Source organism: Phocoena phocoena, chromosome 16, assembly GCF_963924675.1.
Source record: "Phocoena phocoena chromosome 16, mPhoPho1.1, whole genome shotgun sequence".
NCBI lineage: Eukaryota > Metazoa > Chordata > Mammalia > Artiodactyla > Phocoenidae > Phocoena > Phocoena phocoena.
In genome coordinates, this window is record NC_089234.1 from 8243629 (window position 1) to 8270451 (window position 26823).

The following is a 26823-nucleotide window of genomic DNA, read 5'->3' on the forward strand; positions in this document are numbered from 1 at the left end:
AATCTCTTCAAAGCATTTAACTCAATTACAGCTTAAGCCCCTCCCCAAAACTGGCTGTCAGTGGGGAACATGAGCTCTAGGAAGAGATGAGGTTACCAAGATCACATTTTGGGTGATTTTTTATTAACCTTTTGGGGGGACAAGTAATATTGTCTCTAAGCAATTAAAATAAAGGAACTTCTGTCTTCTAAACTTGTTTGTAACTGCCACTGTCTACCAGTCCTCCAAAGAAAAAGCTATATTCTATATTTCTTGGGACTTTTTTCCTTTTATGTCCTAGAAAAGCTCAATAAGATGCTACATGTTGCTTCTGCCTAATTCTTCTCTCCTGGCAGGGATGCAGGAAGGAAAAATGTTCCCCTGGGGCCAGGAAAGGGAGTAGGAGAGAGGCCCCTCACAGAGTTGTGGCTCCTGGCACCAAAAATGACTCTGAGGGAAAGGGACAGAGATGGCGATGGCTGCTCAAAATGGCCTGGCAAAGTAGAAGGACTTGGGATATTGGGGGTTGAAGTGAGGTGCAAGCAGGGGAGGGGAAGTAGCGTTGGTTATGGGGTGGAGAAGGGGAGAGAACTAACAGCTGGGAGTGGTCTGAGTGTAAGTGGAGGTCCTGTGTAGGAAAGGGGTTTGATTTGTTCCTTCTTGACTTTGCTTCTCAAGGGTGGCTCCATTTGAAGGGGGTACGTAGGGTCATCCTCATGATAGAAGTCAGAGCTCTTTCAATTGCAAGTGATAGAAACACAACTGAAATGGGCTTAAGATATGAAGGAATTCATTCAATGCAGCTGAAACGTCAAGGAGTGAGTGGACATCAGGCATAGTTGGATCTGGGTGCAAATGATGTCATGGGAAATCTTTCTTCATACCTTGTCTCTGATTTTCTCTGAAGTTGCTTCATGGTGGGAGGGTTCTCAACATATTTTGTCGGGGATAAGCCTTAGCAGTACCAGACCATCCTACCAGCTCAACACCAGGAGAGGAGAGCTCCTTCCCCTAATAATTCCAAGAAATCTTTTTGGATTGACAGTGGTTCTTCAAATTTGGGTTGTGCCTAGGAAAAACATGCTGTTTTACTTTACCCTCACACTGAATACTTCTGACTCCAGGTGTGGCGTTTTTTTCCCATGCCAGCCAATTCTCTGACACCAGCTAGGTGTCCTACAATTCAGTTCAGTTCTGACACTATCTACCCACAGTTAAGGCTCAGTCCACAAAACTGCCCGCACTTCAGAGGCCAGTCACAAGTCCCAGGCTGTCCTCCGCACTCTGACCGACTGGCTATAAGTTGGGGTTCTCACGGCCTCCTCTTTCTATTTGATAATTTGCTAGAATAGCTCACAGAACTCAGGGAAACATTTAGTTATGTTCACCAGCTTATTACATCACAAAATACATGATAAAGGATACAGATAAACAACCAGGTAAAGAGATACATAAGGAGAGGTCTGGAGGGCACAAGAGGTCCTGTCCCTGTGGAGTTGGGGTGCCCCACCCTTCTAGCATGTGGATGTGCTCACTGACCTGGAAGCTCTCTGAACCCCATGCTTTAGGGATTTTTATGGAGGCTTCATCACATAGGCATGACCAATTATTAACTCCACTTCCAGCCCCTCTCCCCTCTGTGGAGAATTGGGGGTGGAGCTGAAAGTCCCAAGCTTCTAATCATGGCTTCATCTTTCCAGTGAGCAGTCCCCATCCAGAAGCCCACCCAGAGTCACCTCATAAAAATGAAAGGTGCTCCTTTCACTCAGGAAGTTCCAAGGGATTTAGGAACTCTGTGTCGGGAACCAGGGTCATAGACCAAATATTAGCAGGAACGTAGAGCAAAGACACACACATATAAATATAAATAATATAAGTATAAATATAAATATTTATTGTTTCACAGGGGGGCATGCCCATCTCTGACCCAATGTCTTTGACACAGGGGATGCAGTGCTCCAAGTGGCTGGGCCTGGGTCACATGTCCACCTCCAGGGCCAGGGCGAGGGGATCACGCCCATTTTAAGAACATGGTTGGAGAATGGGGGAGAGGGTGGTTCTACAAAGGGCAGTTGGGTTGTTCCCAGAAAAAGAGGATGGCTGGACTGCAGAAGCAACCTATCAGTCCTGTGAAGAAAGCAATTCTCGCAGCCTTGTGGACTGCTCTAACCCTGGTGCGCGTGGAATGTGTGTCAACTCTGCTGACCGTGCACTTGCCTGGGAGCAGGAACCCGTGATCTGGTCTTCGCAACATCTTATAGGTGATCTTGATAAAACCATCTTACATCATTGGGCCATCTTACGTCATTGGGCCTCTGTGTTCCCTTCAAGCACTGAGATTGTCTTTGAGTCTGATTCATAAGATTCCACAAGCCCCACGAGGAAATGTGTCTCCCTGACGGGTGTACCCCGTGCCTGTGCTGTATGGGGGATGTTTGGGGGGAATACACGTATAAGCCCCCAAGTTAACTACACTCTGTGAATTGGAATAGCCCCCGTGTTGGGTCTACAGGAACAGCATCTGTAGACAGGTACCACCACCCACCTTTTCTCCCTGCTAGCCCCGCTTATGATCTGGGGAAGTCCCTTTCCCCCCCCCGACATTTAAGGGCTCTGGAGGACATGCTGTTTTGGGAGAAGAGGGAAGCAGGCCTTGGGGACAACTGGATGTGAAGGGAACCAGCTCAGATGACACATTACTCTGGTTTTCGTCTTGCTTACTACTCCAATTCACAGACGTACCTTATTAGCTTGTATTTTCCAAATCCCCTCAATCTACTGATGAGCCTTTGCATGGCCAGTGGAATGTCCTTCCTGACTGAGAAAATGGGAGGAAGAGAAGAAACTCTTGAACCTGTAATAGCACATTTCTGCCATCAAAACTCAGGCTGTGGGTTTTCTTTTTTAATGAAGAATTTCTGTATAAAACTGTGCTGTGCAATGTCAGGATGACTGTAACTCTGGATTGGGGTACAGAAGGGCTGAACCTGGATGTCATCTGAGGGTCTTATGAAGGATAAAAGCACAGTCCTGAGTGGTAATGTAGGTCGTCCTGTTAACCTGCTGATTTCTCTTCTCACCTCCTGACCCTGAACCTGACCAAAGGTAGATTCAGTTTTAGAAACTGGAGACATACTTTGCACAATCCCCGTGGGAATGTCTTGGCAGTGTTACGGAATTCCTGGAGTCAGTTCTTCTAGGGCGGGGAGATCTGGCATTACCTGTGCTTTGGAACCAGCTGATCCCCAGGTGAGCCTGGGGCTCAGGTAGTTTTGGGGTGACCACAAGATAGTCTGGGTGCCACGTTTGTTTTCAGCCAAAAGCCACAGTCCAGGAAGACTGAAGAGAGGTTACCAGCTGGACCAGAGTTCCTAGGAGCAAATGGACCTAACTTGGGGTCCCTGAGCAGGAGAGCCTGACTGTTGCTGAGCACCCAGAGGACCCCCACCCCCTGCCGTGCCCTCAGCTGGCTTGAAATGACTGCATGAGAGAGCCAGCCCATAGCTAAAAGTCCCCATAACACACTCCGTTATCCCACTCCAGCAGCTCAGGTGCAGGCAGCCCGACCAAAGACCTAGGGACTCTTTGCTGTGCCCCCAAGTTCCTGCTTCCCTTTTCCTGCAGAAACCCCTCCACCAACCTTCAGCCACCCCTCACTGTATCCTCCACTCCTGCCTTCCTACCTACTGTGGTCTCTTCACATGAAACTACCTCCTTTTTCTATGTTAATCATGAACCCCCTCTCCCCTCCCCCACCCCGGAAGAATTTGGTTTATACCAGTGACTTTTCTCCATTTCATGACAGAAACCTCCCTGAGGTACAGTGGAATGGTTGAGTTTGAATTTAGATTTGCCACTTAGTAAGTCTAAGACCCTAACCTCTATGAGCTGAAATTTTTCATCTTTTAAATGGAGATCATAATACCAACATTTCCAGACCGTTAAAAGATGAAATATAATAATTTTTAGAAAGTGCTTGACACGTACAAAATGCTTAGTGATGACTGTGAATTCTTTTATAAGGGAAAGATAGCTACGGAAAATTCATCTATATTGCGTATGGTGTAATACTGATTAAAATATTGGTGTCTATAAAAGCAGTGGTGCTTTGAAACGATGGTGCCCCTTCACCTCCTATTATACTTGTGTTTCTCCACAGTCCCTCCTGACACTTCCAGACTAAGCGAATTATTGTTAACTTTTCTTTCCCTTCTACCAGCTTCTTCTCTGAGCACCCATCTGCATCCTCTTTTTCCCTTCAAAATCTCCTTTGGTGCTTATTTTAACCTTGGTTCGTGTGTGCAGGAGCTGTGTGGAGAGGACTGCAGTGAGCACATGCTAAGATGTGTTTTATTTATCTTGGACTCTGCATCCCTATGGAGCTGAGCCTGGCAGACTTAGAAGATGATCCAAGAGAAGTTGCCTTCAGTGTGGGCTTTGCAAGCACGATGAGACGAAGCTTTGTGCTGAGGGATGAGAAGTAAAGTGAAGAAGGTGGAGAGGGGCTGGTTCCTCCTACCGCCAGTCCAGTGAGCCTTGCCATTGGTGCCGTTAGGGAGTCCGCAAACTTTATCCAGCCAAGTCTTACCTGACAGTTCTCATGGCCCCAGCTTGGAGATTTGGCCTCCTCCGCAAGCCAACACAGCGGGGTCCTTGAGCACCTGTGAGGGAAGGACCACCTTTGAAGTCTTGGCTGGAAACCATTTTTCTAGAATACACCTCACCATTTCCTCCTAAGAGGCGGAAGGAGTGATCATTTCATAGACTTCGAGGATGCAGTGTTGAGTCTATTGATGGAGCTGTTCTGAGTATTTAAGTTGTTGAGATTTTTTCTAAACGTGCCTGTCTTTGTTCTTCTCTTTTTGGATTTTGAAAATGTTTCAGAGTGTTTCACCATCTCTGAGTTACTGGAAAGTGCTTTAAAGGGTTGCACCCATTTCTAAAGGGAAAATTGAGGCATGGTACATTGCAAGGAAATACTAGAGGATAACCATTGAAGAGTATGCAATCTGGAATGATTCACAGTCTGGTTCAAAGTCTGATCCTCGTGTTCTAGGTGGCAAATCACCTTAGACAAATCACTTCATCTTTTTTTTTTTTTTTTTTTTTTTTGCGGTACGCGGGCCTCTCACTGTTGTGGCCTCTCCCGTTGCAGAGCACAGGCTCCAGACATGCAGGCTCAGTGGCCATGGCTCACGGGGCCAGCTGCTCCATGGCACGTGGGATCTTCCCGGACCGGGGCACGAACCCATGTCCCCTGCATCGGCAGGCGGACTCTCAACCACTGTGCCATCAGGGAAGCCCAAATCACTTCATCTTTATGAGACTCAGCATACTCATCTATAAAATGAAATCAAAACAGCTTCAACCTTTTTATTCTCTTAAAATGTCTTCTGAACATGGGTTTTTAGTCTTATGAAGTTCAGTTTCTCAATTTGTTATTTTGTGGATCATACTTTTGATTTTGTATCTAAGAAATACTGGTCTAACCTGAGCTCACAAATATTATTTTCTTCTACAAGTCTTACGGTTTTAGGCTTTATATTAGGATTATATATATCAAAGAAGATATATGGAGGGCAAATCAGACATGAAAATGAAATCAACATCTTAGTCATTAGGGAAATGCAAATGGAAACCACAATGAGATACCATGACATATGTCAGAGAATTAATAAAATTTAGAAAACCAGCCATGCTAAATGTTGGTAAGGATGTGGCCGACCTAGAGTTCTCGCATCCTACTAGTGCAAACGTAAAATGGAAATAGTTTGGTATATTTTCTTAAGTTAAACTTAGACCTACTAAATAATCCAGCGATTCCACTCACGTGTTTACTCCAGAGAAACAAAAGCACATGTTATACAAAGACATGTACATGAATGTTCACAGCAGCTTCGTCTGTAATAAAACTGGAAGCAACCTAAATATCCATCAACAGATGAATGGATTGAAACACTGTGATACATCCATACCATGGAATACTACCCAGTAATAAAAGGGAATGAACTACTGTTAACATTCAACAACCTGGGTGGACATCAAGGTCATCATGTGAGTGAAAACAAACCCAAGCTCATCAAGTTACATACCGCATGATTTTGTTTATATGCTAGTCATGAAATGACAAGCAGAGGTTTGATAAGTGCTTGCACACTGGGCTTGTCCCTTTGGACCACTTGCTCGTGGAGCTGATTTGACACACTGTGAAGCCCAGACATGTACAGAGGCTGTGATGGGAACAGAGACCCTCTGGTCAGCAGCCCCGGCTGAGCTCCCAGCCCATAGCCAGCGTCAACTACCATCTAGGACGTTCCAGCCCAGAAGAACCCACAGATGGGTACAGCCCAAACATCGTCACATGGCACAGAAGAACATCCCAGATGATCCCAGTGAAGCCACAAAACCACTAGAGATAATAACATAGTTGTTGCTTTAAGCCACTAAGTTTTGGGGTGGCTTATAATACAGCGATAGACAACCCAAATAGGTGCCTAGCAGTTCCAAGCCTACGTGCTCACAGGGCCAAATACCCATCCATGAACTGGTGTGAGCATGGCTAAGGAAGGTGCTGGCCAGCCAGACCTGGGCTGTACATCCAGCCCTGGAGCTGGGATGCAGTCAACTCTCAAACGGTGCCACCCAGACAGAGTGGGGAAGAGCCTTTCCCAAAGGAAGACCAAAGCGCAGTTACCAGAAGAAGGGCGATGGTGCAGGGCAGAGCAGACCCAAGCAACAGCCCGCTACAACTAGACTGCAGGGGACCCCAGCAGAGGGAGGGCACCCGTGGATTTGGGACTCTGACGGTGTTTATGTAACTGTAGTGAGATTAATCTTTGTGCAGATTACAGGAGATAATTTTAGGTAAAGCATTACACGCAGTGCCTGACAGATAGTAAGTACTCAACTATTATACCTCTTATTATTTCATTTCTATTATTATTATTAAACAGTAGCTATATCATATTAGTTGATACTTCTTCCTCTGCAGACATCAGCCTGTGTTTGGTCCTGGCATGGACTATATTCACACAGAGGTACATTTGGCTCTATTTGAAGGACTGTCCCTGGTCTACGTGGGCCCAGTATTTAGAAGCAGAGAAGTGTAGCGCGTGTCTATTTGAAAGGCACTGTCTTATTAACTCTTAGCCGCAGGGACTGGGCTCTGCTATGTCTCCTCATTTAGGAGACAAATAACTCAGCCTGGCCTAGTCCTGTCTGTTTTCAAGGTTTCCATAGAGACTGGGATGGAGACAGAGGTAGCTTTGGAAGCCTCAATACTTTCCCTGCAGACAGGAGACCAGCGGTCCTGAGGCATCTTCTGTGTTGAGGGGTGTGTGTGTGTGTGTGTGTACGGATGCTTATATGTTAGAGACGTGAAATTCTATATCCACATGTGCACAGGTGGTCCCCTCTTAGGAGAGACGTGTACTCCTGGAAATCACAATGAAAAGTCACCAGGCGTGCCCTGGATGATGTAGGAGAAATCTCTGGGACAGCTCGCCACAAATCTCATTAATGGGTCCTCGCAGCCGAAGGCTTGCTGGGCTCCTTGGCGGCTGGCATTTGTTAGCCTTTAAGGTCAGAGGTTAGACTGCATCATAGTTTCAGTTATGTGACGGTGAATAGCTTGGGCAAGCATTTGGTCTGCTCCAGAACCGAAGGTAGGAGCTATGACTTTGGCCTCTGGGAGCCTGAACGGGTATGTTTTGGGAGCGGAGATGAAAATGAGAAGGCATCTGCGCGTCCCTGGCACACACGCTCCATCTAGGAACCTGTGTCTATTTCCTCACTGCAGACTGTCTCCCGAGCACCTCTTGTTTGCCGGGCACTACTCCACACGCTGCTGAATAGGTGTGGCCCTTTTCCTTATGAAGCTCACAGTCTACATGGGGAGGCTGACAAGCAAACCAGGAATCAGAGCAAACAGGCTGCTAAGGGCTGTACAGCCAGAGAACAGGGCCGCCTCCCTGCCCCGGGGCCAGGAAAGTCTTGTGCGTTTTGGAGAGACCTGTTTAGCTCGCTTTTCCCCTTCAAATAGGCAGGGAACGAACGGAATGGGGTGTGTATCTTTTCACAGGTCCTACCCCTCCTCGGCGTTGACGGCCACGTGATCCAGGATCCTAGCCTGGCCTTTCTCCTCCCATCTGTAGTTTGGCAGCTGAAGCCCATAATGCCCCCAGTCCTTTTCCCAGCCTGGATTGGGGCTGTTTCCTGATACTTGTAGCCCCTAAACATCAACTAGTCCAGGAGGTGACTTGTGATTTGGTTTCTGAATGAGGCAGCACTTGTCCGTTGCCGGAATGGGGAAGAGCTCTTCAGAGCGGGAAAGAGAGTGTGTGAGGAGGGTTAGCGGGTGCGAAGGCACAGCCAGGATCAGCCCCGAGTCGACTTGGCAAGGTTGGCCCCGGGGGTTGGGCACGTGGCTCAGAACTGGATTGTGGCGCCTTTGTCGTCAGCCACATAAAACTTATTCACCCGGGTGTCTTTCAAGTCAGCAGATGTGAACAATCTTTGAGTGAGCTTAAAAGACCACCCCGAAGTCCAGGCGTTATCATTGGATCACACACTCATTGCTGAGAGTGGGGCCTGGGGGCGGGACTCCGGTCTTGGACCCCTTCCCTTTTCTATCTCTACTCATCTCACTGCATCAACGACTCCAAAATTTGTGTCTGTGCCCAGACCACTCCCCTGAACTCAGACTGTCCACCCCTCTGCCTACCGGAAAGCCCCACTTAGAAGTTGCCTGGGCAGCTCGGACGCAGCCAGCTGAGCCCCTGATCTCTCCTCACCCCCCTGCCTCTCCTACAGTTTTCCCCACATCAGGCTGGGGGAGATTCCGTCGTTCTGGTTGCTCTGGCTAAAAATCCTGGAGTCGTTCAAGCTGATTCCCTCCTTCTCTCTCACCCCAACCAATTCCCCAGTTCACCCCCCTAGTGCTTCTTTTCCAAATATTTCCGGATCTGATGGACGAATATCAAATCGCTTCTAGCCGTGCTTACAGACTGCTCTCCCAGCTTCTGACCCGCTTCCAGCCATTTCTCAACCCAACAGCCAGAGTGATTCTTTTAAAGCCTACGTCATAACATATCATTCTTCTGCCCCAAGCCCTCTGGTGGCTCCCACCTCACACGGAGTAAAGGTTGATATATTTACCATGATCCACAGGGTTTTCACGGTCTGGCCTCCTCTTACCATCCTGCCTTCCTGCCCTCACACCACTTTCCCTCTCACTCCTCTACTTCAGCCTTAGAGATGCCAGACCCAACCCCCCCCCCCACCTCAGGGCCTTTGCACCTGCTGTTCCCTTATATATTAGCAATGCCCACTGCCTCATCATCTTCAAGTTTTTGCTTAAATGGCATCTTCTCAGTGAAGTCTTTCCCAAACACCTCTTGAAACATGTGCCTTCCCCCAAGAAATCTTGAGTCCCTTTCCTGCTTTAGCTTTTTCTTTAATCTCCTATGTAAGTTCTGTTTATCTGAGCAACAGTCAGACAAAACAGCAAATGAAAAGCAGGCCTACAGTGATTTTGAATAATGAAATTCTCAAGTCCAGAATATACAGTAAGTATGCTGAATATTTTTGAAGAAATATAGAGGGAATTGTAAACCTGAGTAAGGAGCAGAAGACTATAAAAGGTGACCAGGAGCAAGTGTAAGTTTTGGACATTGAAACTATAGTGACAGAAATTAAGAAGACAGCAAAGAGGCTCAAGACCAGGATAGATGTAGCAGAAGAGGGAGTTAGAAACTGGAAGATAGATCTAAAGAAATTACTCAGAAACCATCACAGAGACAAAATGAGATGAAAACATGAAGAAGTTAGGAGGAATGGAAGGTCAAGTATGATGGGTCAACATATATTTGAAGTTCTAGAAGAGGTAATGGAGAGATTGGGGGAAAGTCACTACTCAGTGACATAATTGCTAACCATTTTCCACAGATAATGGGATTTCTCAGATCAGTAAGCCCTTCAAAACTAAGCTGGTTAACTAAAAGGAATCCACATCTAGATACATCTACTTAAGCAGCAGAACACCAAAGTCAAATAGAACGGTTTAGAGCAGCCTGAGAAAAAAGACAAATTACTTACAAAATGAAAACTATTATATGGGGAACAGATTTCTCAATAACAACAAGGGAAACCGAAAGACAGTGGAATACTGTCTTCAGGTAAATGAACGAAAATAATTGATAACTTTGTATGGCCAGTGAAACTACCTTTCAAGAATAAGAGTGAAATAAATACATTTAGATACATAAAAACAGGAAGTTTACCTCCAGGGCTGGGACAAGGGTGAGGCAAGTGAGGTGCCGGGGGCACTGGAATTTAAGGAGGTGCTCGCTTTCAGGGCCGTGACAGTTTAGAATTAGCACCTCAGAGTGAGTGTTTCCTTAAAATTTACACCGTGGGTGCCTCACTCTAGTCCTGCCCCGATACCACCAGAAGATCCCCAGTGAGGAACTTCTAATTGATATATTTCAAGAAGAAGGGAAATAATCCCATGAGGAAGATATAAGGTATAGAAAAGAAATGATGAGTTCATGAAATAGAAATTGTCTAGATAAGCCTAGGTATTTTGAATGTTTTTTAAAAATTAATAAATGTGGGGCTTCCCTGGTGGCGCAGTTGTTGAGAGTCCGCCCGCCAATGCGGGGGACATGGGTTCGTGCCCCGGCCCGGGAGGATCCCACATGCCACGGAGCAGCTGGGCCCGTGGGCCGTGGCCGCTGAGCCTGTGCGTCCGGAGCCTGTGCTCCGCAACGGGAGAGGCCACGGCAATGAGAGGCCCGTGTACCGCAAAAAAAATAAAATAAAATAAAAAAATAAAAATAAACGTGTAATGCGTGAGCTTAAAAGAAAAAGATGGAACTAGACAGCCAGATGACAGCAGCTGAGCTAGGAGGGAGGGGATTGTAGTTAAAGCAGTCAACGATTCTTACATTGTTCAGGAAGGTTGTGATTAACCCAAGACATGTGCTTGTGGGAATTTCTTTGATAACCACCCAACACCTGCGTCCTGCTGGAATGCCCTGGCTCTTGGCCTGGAGTTCTAGCCTCGTGTAAACTTGGTTATTCTCACACCAGAGTCCAGTGGGCTGTCCACGAAAGAGCCACGTGAGCCTCAACTTCAAGTCCTTCTCGGGGTCTTCAGGACAAGCCTGTACCCAGAAAATATGTGTTAAAAATCTCAACCTCACTAGGTTTTTTTCTTTTGTGTGTGTGTATGTGTGGTCAAAATTAACAAAAGTGTTCATTCTGCTACACTAAAAGCTAAACCATTAGCTGTTTACTACTGAAATTCCAGCGCCCACCAGCACATAGCAGAAACTCAAAAGATATTTCTTGAATGGTTTTATAACCATTTTTGATGGAGATGTACATCGTATGGTTGTTACTCTCTGGAGTTTTCACTTCTCCTTTTTTTTTTTTTTTTTTTTTGTGGTACGCGGGCCTCTCACTGTCATGGCCTCTCCCGTTGCGGAGCACAGGCTCCGGACGCGCAGGCTCAGCGGCCATGGCTCATAGGCCCAGCCGCTCCGTGACATGTGGGATCCTCCCGGACCGGGGCACGAACCCGTGTCCTCCGCAGCGGCAGGCGGACTCTCAACCACAGCGCCACCAGGGAAGCCCCACTTCTCCATTTTATAGATAGTTGGCAAGCACCTGTTAACTCCAAGTATCATCCTAAGTACTGGAGCGATAAGCAAGGGTGAGCAGCACATGGCCATGACCCTGTCCTTGCAAGCGTTGCTATCTGGAGCTGTGACTTTCAAACACTTCCAGCACAGTCATAGTAAGAAATGCATTTTACTTTGTGAACCAGCACACACAGGCCACACAGTAATAAATGTTTAGTGCATCTTTAGCACACATGATGGGCTCTGGTAGTTTCTACTTTATGCATTTTTCTTCAAGAAGAATGCCTGTCACCACCCACTAAATTGATTTTATGACCCATGACGGCTATGGTTTGAAAATCATTGATCCAGTACAGAAGTTCTGCATCTTTCCTCTGCCATGCATTCCTCAGAATCATGGTTTTCAATGCACAAAACAACGGACATCAGGTTACAATAGAAACTTATTAGATTGACATGCAATTATAAACATATTCGAGGAAACAAATGTGATACAGTAATATGTGTGCTTCATTATTAACACAGTAAATGCAAGATCTGGCTAGTGACTCACACTGGCTGGAATTTTGAAGTAGGGATGAACAAAAATGCTATTTTGAGAATTCTGCTACGACTGTGGTGAGACGTGGAAATATCTGTGATCAGCGTTGGTGACAAAGGCACAGGTGCTGAGACCACCACTCTGGAGTGTCACCTACATTCATAACTGAAGGAATGCTGCATTTGAGAAGTTAGTGAAAGAAAAGGAGCATTTTTTCCCCCATTCAAGTTCATAGAACCCAAGGAGCCCCTGGACCCCCAGATGGAAATCCCTGGTCTAGTGGAGCCACACTTCATCTCAGTGATCTGAGCCTTATTGGTCAGTTGGAGAGATGTTGATTCGCTTCTCAGGTAGGTTTATAACCACAGTTTATAAGGGTGTTGCTCACTGTGGACGTACCAGTTTAAGAGTCGTAAGAGCTTCAGAAAGCTAAAGGCGGCAAGGGCACTGGCAAGGAGTGGGCAGGCAGGAGTCCCAGGGATCCCCCATCCATCCCCTGAAACCTCCATCCCATCTAAAGCAAGTGACTTGCAGTGCAGACCGATCCTGCAGTCTGATTCACTTCGGGTCGGGGGTATTCTGTTGGGACAAAGATCATCGTCAGAGGTGGCTGTGTGGGTGTCTTGGAGACCCTCACTTCCCTTGTGGCAGAAGAGGTGTGGCCCTCGAGGATCATCAGCTCACGTAGCTGACAGGTTAACATGAGAAGAAGGGAGGAAAAAACCAGCAAGCTTGGAGGACCGATTTAGTCTTGTTAAATACACTGGAAGAGCGGAGTGTGGGAGAGAGCATTTTATCAGCTCCCCGACTGTTTGTCATTGTAAAGGCACCTGCTTGTTAACACGCCTGGAGAAGTCCTCTGAGACTACACTGTTGCATCCATAGTAAGACGGTTCCTTCTATCTTACAGGCCATGTGGGGGAATTCCGAAGAAACTGGAAATCATCCTCTGAGAAAGCAGAGTTACAGCTTCTTCCAATTTTTCGTGTCTTATTTGAGGGGCTGTAGGAGGACCCCCCCGTCCTCCTTCCATTTTCTGATATTTTATTAAATGGATACGACACTCCGTCATTGGTCTGGCTGGAGTAGGAGACCAGCAGTTTGCATCGTTTAGGAGGTGAGATGGTTAGTTTCATGCACCAGTCAGATATTTAATCAAACGCTAATCTAGGTGTTGCAGGGCAGTAGATGTGGTTCACACCTACAATCAGATGACTGCAAATAAAGGAGATAATTGCCCTCAATAATGGCAGGGAGTGCTCATCCAATCAGTGGGAGGACTTAAGAGCAAAAATCGAAGTTTCCCAGAGAAGAAGAAATTCTCTCTCAAGACTGTGACGTCAACTCCTGCCTGAGTTTCCGGCCTGCCAGCCCTATGAATCTCAGACTTGCTAGCCCCCGTGATGACATGAGCTAATTTCTTAAAATAAATCTCTTAATACATTTGGTTTCATTTCCTTGGAGAGCCCTGACTAATACGGGATGCATTTAAAAAAATTTTTGTCTTAAATAAATGAAAGGCAAGAATCTGAAAGCAAAGTGACTTAAACACAGCACACGCACGCACACCATGTTCTGAGAGGTTGGAAGAAGAGGACTGTGGGCCAGGGAGGAGCTGGGAACAGGGACACTAGCCTTTCTTTTCTATTTTTAAAATTTTATTTAATGTGCAAAGGGGAGCAGCTACTTCTCCTCCACCGGTCGAGGCCCTTCCTTGTCTCCCGCTTATAGCTCTGTCTTCTGTGCTCCAACCTCCACCTCCATCTTGCTCCTGAAACCATACCTGATCCAGTCCCTGCAGACCCCTCACTCCCCCAGTCTGGGTTACTGAGATGGCCTCATCTTACTCGGCCTTTTGGACACACTGCCTCTCTTTCTTGAAACTTCTCCACTCCTTGGTTTTGTTCTCAGTGTCTCTTTCTGTGCATCTTCTCTTCGTCTCCATCCTTCTCTCCCTCCACCTGCCCCAGAAACGGTCACCGAACACCCAGTTGCTGGGTGATCTCTTTGCTCAGATAGTTTGAACCACCTCCTAAATCTTTTTTTTTTCTAATTTATTTACTTTATTTTTGGCTGTGTTGCATCTTCGTTTCTGTGCGAGGGCTTTCTCTAGTTGCGGCGAACAGGGGCCACTCTTCATTGCGGCGCGCAGGCCTCTCACTGTTGTGGCCTCTCTTGTTGCGGAGCACAGGCTCCAGACGCGCAGGCTCAGCAGCTGTGGCTCACGGGCCTAGTTGCTCCACGGCATGTGGGATCTTCCCAGACCAGGGCTCAAACCCGTGTCCCCTACATTGACAGGCAGAGTCTCAACCACTACACCACCAGGGAAGCCCCTACCTCCTAAATCTTGGTGCTTCCCCAACTTTGTCTCCATCCTAGAACTCTCCCTCCTTCTTCAAAATCATCCAACTAACCGTGCACTGGACTTCCCCACCAGAGTCCCCCATGGCATCTCAGAGTCAACATATTTCCAAGGGATCCATCATTCCCACCCCCGTGCTCTTGATCTCAGTTGGTAGAATCTCCACGCAGAGCTAGTATCTCCCCTGATAACAAGTCAGTCATTCTTGTGCATGCCTGATTTCCTTAAGAGCAATCTAAATACTTTGACTTTATTCAAGTGATGCAATTGGATTCCTCTGAGGCATAATTATTATTCCAGGTACATGATTTCTGTAATGGGATAATTGGCTGCCTCTGCCCCTAGAGAACACCTGAAATAAGGAATATGTGCACCTGTGTTTTTAATCAAAGTGAAACATAATAACTAGGGGCAGTCGAGAAGCACAGTAAATGTGTCAGTGGTGCTTCTGGTAAGTTCACGGTGGTGAGTAGCTGGACTGCGTCCTTGTGAGTGAGTGAGAGGGCCAGACCGGTGGAGAACAGAACTCGGAGGGACTTCAGGCCTTGACAAGGACATGATTTTTGTCCTGAGTACAGTGAGAAACCACTGGAAGTTTCGGGAGGGGGTTGTGGGATGATCAGATTGATGTTTTAGACGGTCACTCTGAGCTCGCTGTGGGACAGGAGTAGATGAGGCCAGAATGGAGCCCAGACTCCTGATTCTGATTCAGTTGGTCTCGGGGGGAGGGGGAGGCATCAGTGAGATGTAAAAGTCCCCCACATGGTTCCAGTATGGAGCCAGGGTCCTGGAGGTCAAGCTCCGGAAGTGTGGCCCCCAACCCACGACTGCATCCCCAGAGTTTCTCACTCTCACGCCAGTTCACACCCAGCCTCCAGCACCAGCTTATGGCTCCAGCACCTGCTCCAGGAAGTTGAAAGCAGCCCTGCAGCTAGGCCGGGTCTACAGTGGGAAGTGCAGCCCTGCAGCTATGCTGGGTCTACAGTGGGAAGTGTCACCGTGCGATATTTATGTTGTGGATGTGTTCTTTTACACCTGGGAACTGGACAGTTTTGCTTTTTGTTTATTTCAACTTCAGTGAACTGACAGCCACTTAAGAATGTGCTCATCAAGGGCCTCTCACTATCGCGGCCTCTCTTGTTGCAGAGCACAGGCTCCAGACGCGCAGGCTCAGTAGTTGTGGCTCACAGGCCTAGTTGCTCCGCGGCATGTGGGATCTTCCCAGACCAGGGCTCGAACCCGTGTCCCCTGCATCAGCAGGCAGATTCTCAACCGCTGTGCCACCAGGGAAGCCCTGGGTATGATTTTTAATGAAAGTGATCAGGCATTGAGAGACCTGCGGTATCAGAAACATGCCTTCAATATGCTTCTGAGTCAGGGCTTGGCTGCCACAGAGATGTAGCCGATACGAGGAACGCAGCACATGTCCAGACAAGTCTGACTCAGTGGATTTGCCGGTGGCTGCTGTTGCCTTTTGTTTCTCCAGTGAAGGCTTGTGTGCCTGGCTCTGGCCTGTTCACAGCCTCCTAGACCACACGCCTGCCTGGCTTCTTCAGGACGTCATGCTCGTGCACGGTGATTTGAAAGGAGAACTGGATGAATGTGTCCAAAACTACCTCCTTGGAAAAGTTAAAGTAATAAAAAATACAAAGCGTGGGAGATTGATTTGAGGCAGAATCATCAGAGCGGCTGTGACGTGGCCGGCTCCTCGCTGGCCATCATCCAGGAGGACTAGTGGACGGTAGGATGCCTGGTGACCAGCACCACCAGTGCTGACCCTCGCCTATAGCTCCTCCCGTGTTGTGAGGGGGATTCAACTGCGGGCTGCATTTCAGATGGGGTCGTGCTCCCTTTTCCAAGCTCAGAGGCCTGGAGGGAGCTACTACACCAATAGACACCTACCATTGCTGGAGGATCGTTTGCCATGAAGAGAAACTATTTCATTGAACTTGGACAATGTGACAGTGGCATGGATATCTGGGGAGGAGAAAATTTCGAAATATCATTTCGGATTTGGATGGGTGGAGGTAAGCCCTTCATCATCCCTTGCTCTAGAGTTGGACACATTTTTGGAAAAAGGCGACCGTATGGTTCTCCTGAAGGCGAGGATATCATGACATGCGTGATGAGACTGGTTCATGTTTAGTTGGATGAATACAAGCGGGAGTATTTTTCCATAAGACCTGGGCTGGGGTCCAAAAGCTTCGGAAATATCAATAAGCATGTTGAATGGAGGAAGAAGTTGGCTTGTGAATCATTTAAATGATATTTGGATAACATTTGCCAAGAGAGGCAGATACCTGAGCCCAATGCCAAACCCTAGCAATCCATTTTTATCGAAAGAAGGTCAAAATGCCCCAAGTCCTTCAATGGGAAAGGCTCTGTCACCTCCAGATCAGTAAGTGTCTGGTGGCCCAGGGCTGCCCAAGTCAGACGAGAGGCCTAGGAGTGCTTAAGGGATGTGGCTACAGTGACCCTAATCAGCTCTGAATTTATAAGGAAGAGCATGAAGTGATTTTAAATAATCTCCCTTTGCCTGGATATGTCGGAAACTCATTCATCAAGTGCTCATGGAGTGTAATGGATCAGGGGCAGCCCAGCAATAGAATTGTGGGAAGAATAATTGGCTGTACCAGGTGCCAGGTGGACAGTGCCTAAGAGTGGTCCATCTACCGAGTCACAAAGGCTATGTTGCTATGGCAACCTGTGGTGGCAGCTGCTCACAATTTGGAGAGTTAAGACAGACGCCGTGGCTGGAACAGTGATTCATCACACTTGTCCTCCTAACGGAGATGCCTGAGAAGATTAGCAAAGGTGAGACAGCAGATATACTAGAGATTGGAGCACCAAGTGACCATCAGAAGGTGAAGAAGTATGTTTCACCAAGACATTAAGGTCACTTCTGAGCTGGGAATTTTTTGCTTATGACAGAAAACAAGAATACAGTTTTAACTCTATTAAAGAGTCAAGTTTGTAGAGAAGGGCAAAACCCAGGAAACTGACATGCCTATTCAAATCTATTTACACTTCTTTTTAACCCATTTTAATAACGGAATGGCATTTATCTGATCAGAAACTTGTTATGATTTCCTTTCTTAGAAGACTTCATAGGAGACTGTTAATTTTTTCCACTTCTATTACCATGTTCTAAATAGATAATGTTAAACAGATTGCATCCACTTACTTTCAACTCCAGAAGCATCGTGTATAAGATTATATTTAAGAGGCAGTTAACTATTATAAAGTATTTTGATGAATTATGGTACAATTTACATTTAAAGGATCCTTTTTATTATTAAAAGATAATAATAATATGGAGCTGGGGTGAAACTTCCCGCACTATACTAAGTCCTCCAAAACTTGAGACCCCGCTGTGGCCCCGCAAGAAAGATTCACGCAGCCCAATAGCCACAGAGAACTCACTCCTCACGGGGGCAGCCCGGTTCTCCTTCAGGTGGCTCCGATGGCTGGAAAATTCTTCCTTCTTTCAAAGACCAAACCTTCTCCATTGGTTCAGCCTTGCCCTCTGCACAGAGTAAACATTCCAGTTCTTTTAACAGCCACACCCATGAGCTGGTTTCAGGGACTTCTGTTTCCTTCCCTTTTATCTTCCTTTTCTTTAATATGTAATGCAGGCACATGGGAGGAGAAAGTGTAAAAGTGAGATGAAGGGCAAATCAAACCTTATCTGCCATAACTCCAGGCTCTGGAATCCTCCCCCCAGAGATAATCACGTTACCACTTCCTATCTTTTCAAGAGAAATTATGCATTTGCAAAGTATACACATTCTTTTAGACAAAAATATTACATACGCTATTCTGCACCTTGCTTTTCTTAAGCCTAGTAATAAATTTTGGAGATGATTCCACGTCAGTATTTAAAGCGGCACCTGATTCTTTTAAAAGCAACATAGGCAGTTTCATAAAAACCATATTTCATTAAACTAGTCCCCTGCTGATGGACACGAGGTAGTTTCCGATCTTTTGCTACTACAGACAAAACAATCATGAATATCCTTGCATTGCATATACCTCTTTGTACAGGTATCTGTGTGATAGATTTAGAGCCATGCAATTGCTAGATTGAAAGATACGCGCATTAAAATTTGTAATACACATTGCCAGATTGCCATCCAATGTAGTGGTACCAGTTTGCTCTCCACCAGTAAAGTATGAGAGTTCCTGCTCTCTCTCACGCTTAGGAGATGAACTAGTTTGTAATGCCCTCCTGGAATTGTTTTGCCCTGAACTGAACCCATTGTTTCTGTGTGACCAGTGACCTTAGTGAATGTAAAACATCCTCTCTCTCATTCCAGTTACTCTACTTCTTTAAAAACAAACAAACAAACAGAGCCTCAACACTGAAGCTGCCATTGTGACCAGGGCCACATCACTGACATTTAGTCATTAGGCTCTGTTCCACAGTGTGTCTGCTGAACCAGGTTTCTCCCTTTTTGTGCCTGGGCTTTGGGATTTTTGTATGCAAGTTGCAGAAGTTTCCATTTATCTGTGTATTCGTTTCCTTTTGCTGCTGTAACAAGTTACACAAATTGGGTGCCTTAAAGCAACACAGATTTATTACCTTTCAGCTCTATTGTTCTGAAGTCCAAAACGAGTCTCAATGGGCTAAAATCAAGATATCAGGTCTGCGTTCCTTCTGGATGCTCTAGGGGAGAATCCACTTACCATTTCCAGCTTCCAGAGGCTGCCTGCATCCCTGAGCTCCTTCTTCCACCTCAAAGCCAGCAGCACAGCATCTTCAGTCTCTCTCTGGCTCTGACCCCCGCTCCGATCGTCACATCTCCTTCCTTGACTGCCCTGTTTCTGTCTTGCTTCTTTTAAGGACCCTGTGATTACATTAAGCCCACTTAGGTAATCCAGGATAATATTCCTGTCTTAAGATCCCTAACTCAATTATATCTGCAAAGTCCATTTTGCCACTTAAGGTAACATAACATATTCACAGGCTCTGGGGATTATCTTTAGGGAGCCATTATTCTACAGACCCCAATTTGCATTAAATATCGTCTTGTTAAGGCTACTTGCTTCAAAGGCTGCTTGCACATAGATGTGCTTTCAGGGAGGGTCTGGGTATATTCGCTTCTACAAGGATTTTTTTTTCTTTTTTTTGAGTATAATTGCTTTACAATGTTGTGTTAGTTTCTGTTGTACAAGGAAGTGAATCAGCTGTATGTATACATATATCCCCTCCCTCTTGGACCTCCCTCCACCCCCATCCCACCCATCTAGGTCATCACAGAGAACTGAGCTGAGCTCCCTCTGCTATACAGCAGGTTCCCACTAACTATCTATTTTACACTAAGTACCAACCAGAACATACTGTTGAGCTGGGCATCCTTGGGGCTAGAGTGAAGAATTACAAAAAACTAACAGGTGGATCTGCGCTTTACAGTTTATAAAGAGCATTTACATCCATTATACATTTCCCATTTCCCACTGTCAGGTAAAGAATCGGCCTGGAGCCTCACAGCAGGTACAGGTCAGCGAGATGCTTCAGGCTCCAAAGCTGTGGCTCTTTCCATGGCACCAGCTGCACCAAAGTTGTGCTACCAGCCCACACGGAGCCTCCAATAAAAGTCCTTGAGAATTCTTTTCCTCTGTGGGTTTCCAGAGCTGCCCGTTCCCATAAGCTACCCATTTAGGTTGGAGTAAAAGTTCCTTTTTTACCAGTTTCCAGAGCTTGTTCTCACACCTTAGCCACCCAGAACTCACCACAACCTCGTCAGCTGAGCAGGGCGGGCCTGGGACAGGCTCGCCACATCCTTGATGGCACCAGGGAGGTGGAGACCCAAAAGGATGGGGACTACGGCCAAGGGTCACAGGAGATGCAAACCCACAGGGCTCCTCTCACTGAGCCATACTGTCTCTTCCAGAGAGGCTGCCCTGAAAAGCTAGCAATTCCAAAACCCCCGAATGGTCTGTCCTTCACTCCAGAGGACATTACGGATTTCTTAGAAATTGGAGACTGAGTAGGGAACTAACATACATGGAGTACTTATTGCATGCCAGCGCTTTCCAGAGACAGCTCATTTAATCCTTCTAACAGTTTGGGTGTTATTATCACCACTTTTTTTTTTTTTTTTTTTTTTTGCGGTACGCGGGCCTCTCACTGTTGTGGCCTCTCCCGTTGCGGAGCAGAGGCTCTGGACACACAGGCTCAGTGGCCATGGCTCACAGGCCCAGCCGCTCCGCGGCATGTGGGATCTTCCCAGACCGGGGTACGAACCCATGTCCCCTGCATCGGCAGGCGGACTCTCAACCACTGCGCCACCAGGGAAGCCCTATTATCACCATTTTAATGATGGCGGCTCTGAGAGGTTAACGGTCACAAAAGATGGCAATGAATGGATTCCATACCAGGTCATTCTGATTCCAGAGCCCATGACTTCTCCTCCCGCCCACGCTGGAGGATGAGCTGAGGAGGACACCAGGTTAAAAAAAAATCTAGCACCTGATTGGTGAGAGTAAAGAGCCCTCGAACGCCCTGCGTAGTAGGCTTGCAGCTGGCTGGATGGAAGTGAGTGCAGTTGGCGGGAGAGGCTGGGAGGGAAGGTGCAGGCCAGCTGTGCCCTGGCTGGTGTCCAGTGACCTGCAGCCCTTGGAGCAGGTGCTGGAACCCTCCCTGGCCAAGAGAGAGAGGAGGTCCAGGGAGTACGGTCAGGGGTGGGGGGGAAATGTCAGAGCCAACTGCCAGGTAACGTCACCGAGCAAACACTAGCTAGAGAGCTAGAGGCTTGTCCAGAAGTGTTCTCAGGGCTTGCTTTGATTTTACCATTTGTCTGAGTTGGGCTTCATTTCCATATTTCCTTCAGCTTAGACCCCATCTGCTGCTCTGTTTGCCTGAGCTCACCGCTAGAGACACAGGCATGCAATTATCCAGCTCCTACGCATTTTTCTCGTTCTCTTTCTCTTTGAGTTTAATTTCCATCAGAGGCTCTGCCTGGAGTTTGCTTAAAAACCTGCAATTATGAGGAGACAGCTAATGAGACCAGGAGCAAACTTCTGCACCGTGCAGCTATTTTTTTAATGAGATAAACAGAGAAAATGTCAAACAGAGGAATTTCTGCGTTGCTCCCATGACTGAAAGGGTCCCCAGCGTTGCAAATAAACGTGCTGCAATTAGCACATGTCAGGGGCCAGGGAGTGGGTTTCGTCCCTGGGGTCCTCGGGCTTCTTGACCTTGCCTGAGATGCGTGACTGGATCTTGCCTGGATGAAGATCCACTGTCCAATGCTCCCAGGTCCAGAGGCCCTTTTGGTCACGGTCAACAGAGATGCGCCCTGGAAAGGCCACTGAGTGTGGCGACAGAGCTCTGACCCCAGCTGCTGCACAGCTGCCTTTCTAAGAGCGGTTTGTTTTCCTCCCCAAGCACATTATGGGGTAATGAATGGGTCTGTGGAAATTGCACACAGCGTGTGTCATAATGAATACTTTGACTTGGAATACAGCATTCTCAGCAACTCCCAGTGTCTGCGGAAACTCAAGAGGGGGCAGAAAACTCTATCGTGAAAGCGCCACTCACGCAGCATAGCTAATAATGGGAATTCAGGAGCATTTATTTAGTACCTGCTGTGTACCTGTCTCTGGGCTGAGCACTTGGGGTACAGAAATGAGTAAGATGCAGCCTCTGTCCTTCTTTGGATCTAATGGAGAGAATCGGAGAATTAAAATGATGCTGTACCCAATGAAGTCCCCCTCCCCCCACCTCCCTGCACCCAACTCCTCAGGTCTAGATTTACCCAACGCAAAGGAAGGGTTGGCTCAAGGCTTACGCTTTTTCTTGAACCAGCACCTATTTGAGGTCCGTTCTTCCTCCCCAAGGGGAGAACACTCTCCTTGCCCTCTTCCCTCCCGTCTGCCCACGGCTAGAGACCAGGGCAGGGGTCAGAGGTCCCACCCCAGCCCCTTCCAGGGCACACTTGGGAATGGCTCAGTGCCATGGTCCTCAAGCCTGGTCACACACTGGAGCTGCCTGGGTTGCTCAGTGACAGTGCAGACGTCGGGCCCTTCGACAGAGGTTCTGATGTGTGGCTTTGGGACTGGTCCCCGGAGTCGTGTTTGGAATGATGGCTCCAGGTGATTCTGGTGCCTGGTCAGGCTTGGCAACCGCTAACCTAGGACCAAAGTACTGTTTTGTCACTTCCAGCTGCTGGCAGGAGCCTCCTCCCTTCTCTGGAACACATTTCTCTCCTCTATAAAGATGCTTGATGATCTCTGAGGCCCACCCTGCCTCTGACCACCTGTGTGTCCACAGGCGGGCTAGCCGGGCGCTGCCCACGACGCTGCCCTTCCTTCACATCCCTATGTTTTAAGGGAGAAGAGAGCCAGCGAACCTGGACCGGACGCGGGTCTCAGCCCCTCCACCTGCTTCCTGGGGACCCAAGCCGGGTGCCCTCCCCTCTCTGGGCCTCAGTCGTGGGTAAATCTGTGAGGAATTTCAGCAGATAACCACTCCTTTCTGTTTCTTTGCCTCGGGGAATTTTTCATTGCAGAAATCAAAGCACCTTGAAGGCAAAGCCAAGAGCCCTGGGTGGAAGCTACCTTCGAGGCAGTGAGAGCCAGCGGGGCAGCTGTGGCGTGGGCTCTGGGGATGGACCCCGCCCTGCCATCACTGCGCAGCCCGCTGGGGGCGCCGGGGCTGCATGAGGGGCGGGAGGGAGGGTCTGCCCTGCGTCCAGCCTGCCTCCAGGAGAGTCTGGACAGGAGCTCACGCCACCCCTAACTGCCAACTCATCCTTCCTCCAGCTCTTGCCAGTTTCTGTGGGAGCCGGGCTCTCCAGACCGGGGGAACCCACGAGGTGCTCCTCCTTGCACCACATTTCTGAAATGTCATGAAGAACCCAGGGGTAAGACAGGAATAAAGACACAGGCCTAGTAGAGAATGGACTTGAGGATATGGGGAGGGGGAAGGGTAAGCTGTGACAAAGCGAGAGAGTGGCAGGGACATATATATACACTATCAAACAACGTAAGGTAGATAGCTAGTGGGAAGCAGCCGCATAGCACAGGGGGATCAGCTCGGTGCTTTGTGACCACCTAGAGGGGTGGGATAGGGAGGGTGGGAGGGAGGGAGACGCAAGAGGGAAGAGATATGGGAACATATGTATATGTATAACTGATTCACTTTGTTATAAAGCAGAAACTAACACACCATTGTAAAGCAATTATACTCCAATAAAGATGTAAAAAATAAATAAATAAATAAAGGAGGAGAGAGGTTAAACCAGCCCATCACAAAACTTCAAGATAGACCCTCCCCATGCCTTTGTTGGCCACCCCCCACCATTTACATCCAGCTCCGCGAGCTCTCAGTACCTCCTTCCTCCATCCTCCCTGTGCTCCAGGCTCCCTTCTCAGCTTCCTGTGGGTGAGGGGATAATCTCAGGGTTAATCAAAAGGAGGCTGTCAAAAGCTGCTTTCACATCAAGGTGTGAATGACAAAATCACACACTAAACTAGGGATTCTCTGCGTTCCACAGACCAAATTTAGTCCATGAATTTGGTGGAAAATGTGGTCCTCGTTTTCACTAAAACATTTAGCACTAACTTCAATTATGAATGAGGAGGAGAACATAGGGGTGTTAGCCTATAACTGTCACCAGTGGAGGTCACAGGTAACTTCACATCACTTTACAGTTGATACAGGTACTCGAAATCTTATTCAGGCTCATCTTTTGAAATGATGGTAAATTCTGAGATTGTCACTATTCCTTGTTATTTAATGTGTTGATAACAAAGCACATATACCACTATACTGCAAACATGTAAAAAATATTTTGGCAACTACATTTTTAATACGATTGTTTTCTTTCAAAATCTTATGTATTCATTCTTTTAAAAAATGTTATTTAGAGGAGCCCATAGGGTTCACGGGCTGCCAGAGAGTCCATGGCACATAAAAGTTTAAAGACTCCACCTCTAAATTTATCTTAAGATGAATGTCATCCTATTAGGAAAATTTTGAGCAGTATGGAAAAGTGAAGAATTTTCGATAATGGTGAGAGAAGATAATTTTGAGAATTTGTCAAGATTTCTGGGAGCTAGAAGAGATCTTAGAGATATATAGCTTTAATTGTTAAATCAACCTTATTCAGCTTTAATTTACATACAGTAAAATGCACCCATTGTTTTACATGTGCTAATTGTTTAAAAATCGTGGCTAAAAACAAATAACATAAGCGTTACCGTATTAACCGTATTAAGCGCACAGTTCAGCCATGTTAATTATATTCACGTTGTTATGTAAAATGCACCCATTAGAAGTGTGTAGTTTGCCTAGCTCTGACAATGTACTCGAGTAACCAGTCATCACTACAATTAAATACACAGTATTTCTATCACTGTGTATCACTGTGTATTTCTATCATTCTATCACAAAACATTCCTTTGTGTCTCTTTATAATGTCCACTACCCCAAACCCAAGTAACCATTGATCTACTTTTTGTCACTATAGACTAGTTTTGTGTTTGTTTTTTTTTTAGAGTATAATTGCTTTACAATGTTGTGTTAGTTTCTGCTGTACAAGGAAGTGAATCAGATATATGTGTACATATGTCCCCTCCCTCTTGGACCTCCCTCCACCCCCATCCCACCCATCCAGGTCATCACAGAGCACTGAGCTGAGCTCCCTCTGCTATAGAGCAGGTTGCCACTAGCTATCTATTTTACACATGGTAATGTATATATGTCAAACCTAATCTCCCAATTCATCCCACCCTCCACTTCCCCCCCCACCCCACGTCCACATGTCCGTTTTCTACGTCTGTGTCTCTATTCCTGCCCTGCAAATAGGTTCATCTCTACCATTTTTCTAGATTCCTCATATATGTGTTAATATATGATATTTGCTTATCTCTTTCTGACTTACTTCACTCTGTATGACAGACTCTAGGTCCATCCACATCTCTACAAATGACCCAGTTTTGTTCCTTTTTATGGATGAGTAATATTCTATTATATATATATACCACATCTTCTCTATCCATTCATCTGTCAATGGACTTTTAGGTTGTTTCCATGTCCTGGCTACTGGCTATTGTAAATAGTGCTGCAATAAATACTGGGGTATATGTGACTTTTTGAATCATGGTTTTCTCAGGGTATATGCCCAGTAGTGGGATTGCTGGGTCATATGGTAATTCTATTTTTAGTTTTTTAAGGAACCTCCATACTGTTATCCATAGTGGCTGTATCAATTTACATTCCCACCAACAGAGCAAGAGGGTTCCCTTTTCCCCACACCCTCTCCAGCATTTATTGTTTGTAGAATTTTTTGATGATGGCCATTCTGACTGGTGAGAGGTGATACCTCATTGCAGTTTTGATTTGCATTTCTCTAATGATTAGTGATGTTGAGCATCTTTTTATGTGTATGTTGGCCATCTGTACGTCTTCTTTGGAGAAATGTCTTTTAGGCCTTCTGCCCATTTTTGGATTGGGTTGTTTGCTTTTTTAATATTGAGCTGCATGAGCTGTTTGTATATTTTGGAGATTAATCCTTTGTCCTTTGCTTTGTTTGCAAATATATTTCCCATTCTAAGGGTCATCTTTTCATCTTGTTAATGGTTTCCTTTGCTGTGCAAAAGATTTTAAACTTAAAAAAAGTTTAAACCTAAGCTTTTAAACTTAATTAGGTCCCATTTGCTTATTTTTGTCTTTATTTTCATTACTCTAGAAGGTTGGTCAAAAAAGATCTTGCTGTGATTTATATCAAAGAGTGTTTTTCCTATGTTTTCCTCTAAGAGTTTTATAGAGTTCAGTCTTACATTTAGGTCTTTAATCCATTTTGAGTTTTCTTTTGTGTATGGTGTTAAGTAGTGTTCTAATTTCATTCTTTTACATGTAGCTGTCCAGTTTTCCCAGTACCACTTATTGAAGAGGCTATCTTTTCTCCATTGTATATTCTTGCCTCCTTTATCATAGATTAGGTGACCATCGGTGCTTGGGTTTATCTCTGGGCTTTCTATCCTCTACCATGAATCTATGTTTCTGTTTTTGTGCCAGTACCATACTGTCTTGATTACTGTAGCTTTGTAGCATAGTCTGAAGTTGGGGAGCCTGATTCCTCCAGCTTAGTTTTGTCTGTTTTTAATAAATCATTTCACATACATGAATATACCCCAATCGTTTTTCCACCTGTTGATGGATGTGTGGGTTGTGTTGAGTTTTGGATTATCACAAATAAAGTTACTAAAAACATTGCTATACAAGTCTTTCTGTAGACATGTGTTTTCATTTCTCCTAGGAAAAAACCTAGGCATGGAATTGCTGGGTT

At 46.4% G+C, this 26823-nt stretch overlaps 1 pseudogene; it reads left to right on the forward strand.

Annotated features, from left to right (window-relative positions):
• The first annotated feature begins 15517 nt into the window (after positions 1-15517).
• Positions 15518-17292, forward strand: LOC136136592 (polypeptide N-acetylgalactosaminyltransferase 11 pseudogene; annotated as a pseudogene).
• Positions 17293-26823: the final 9531 nt, after the last annotated feature.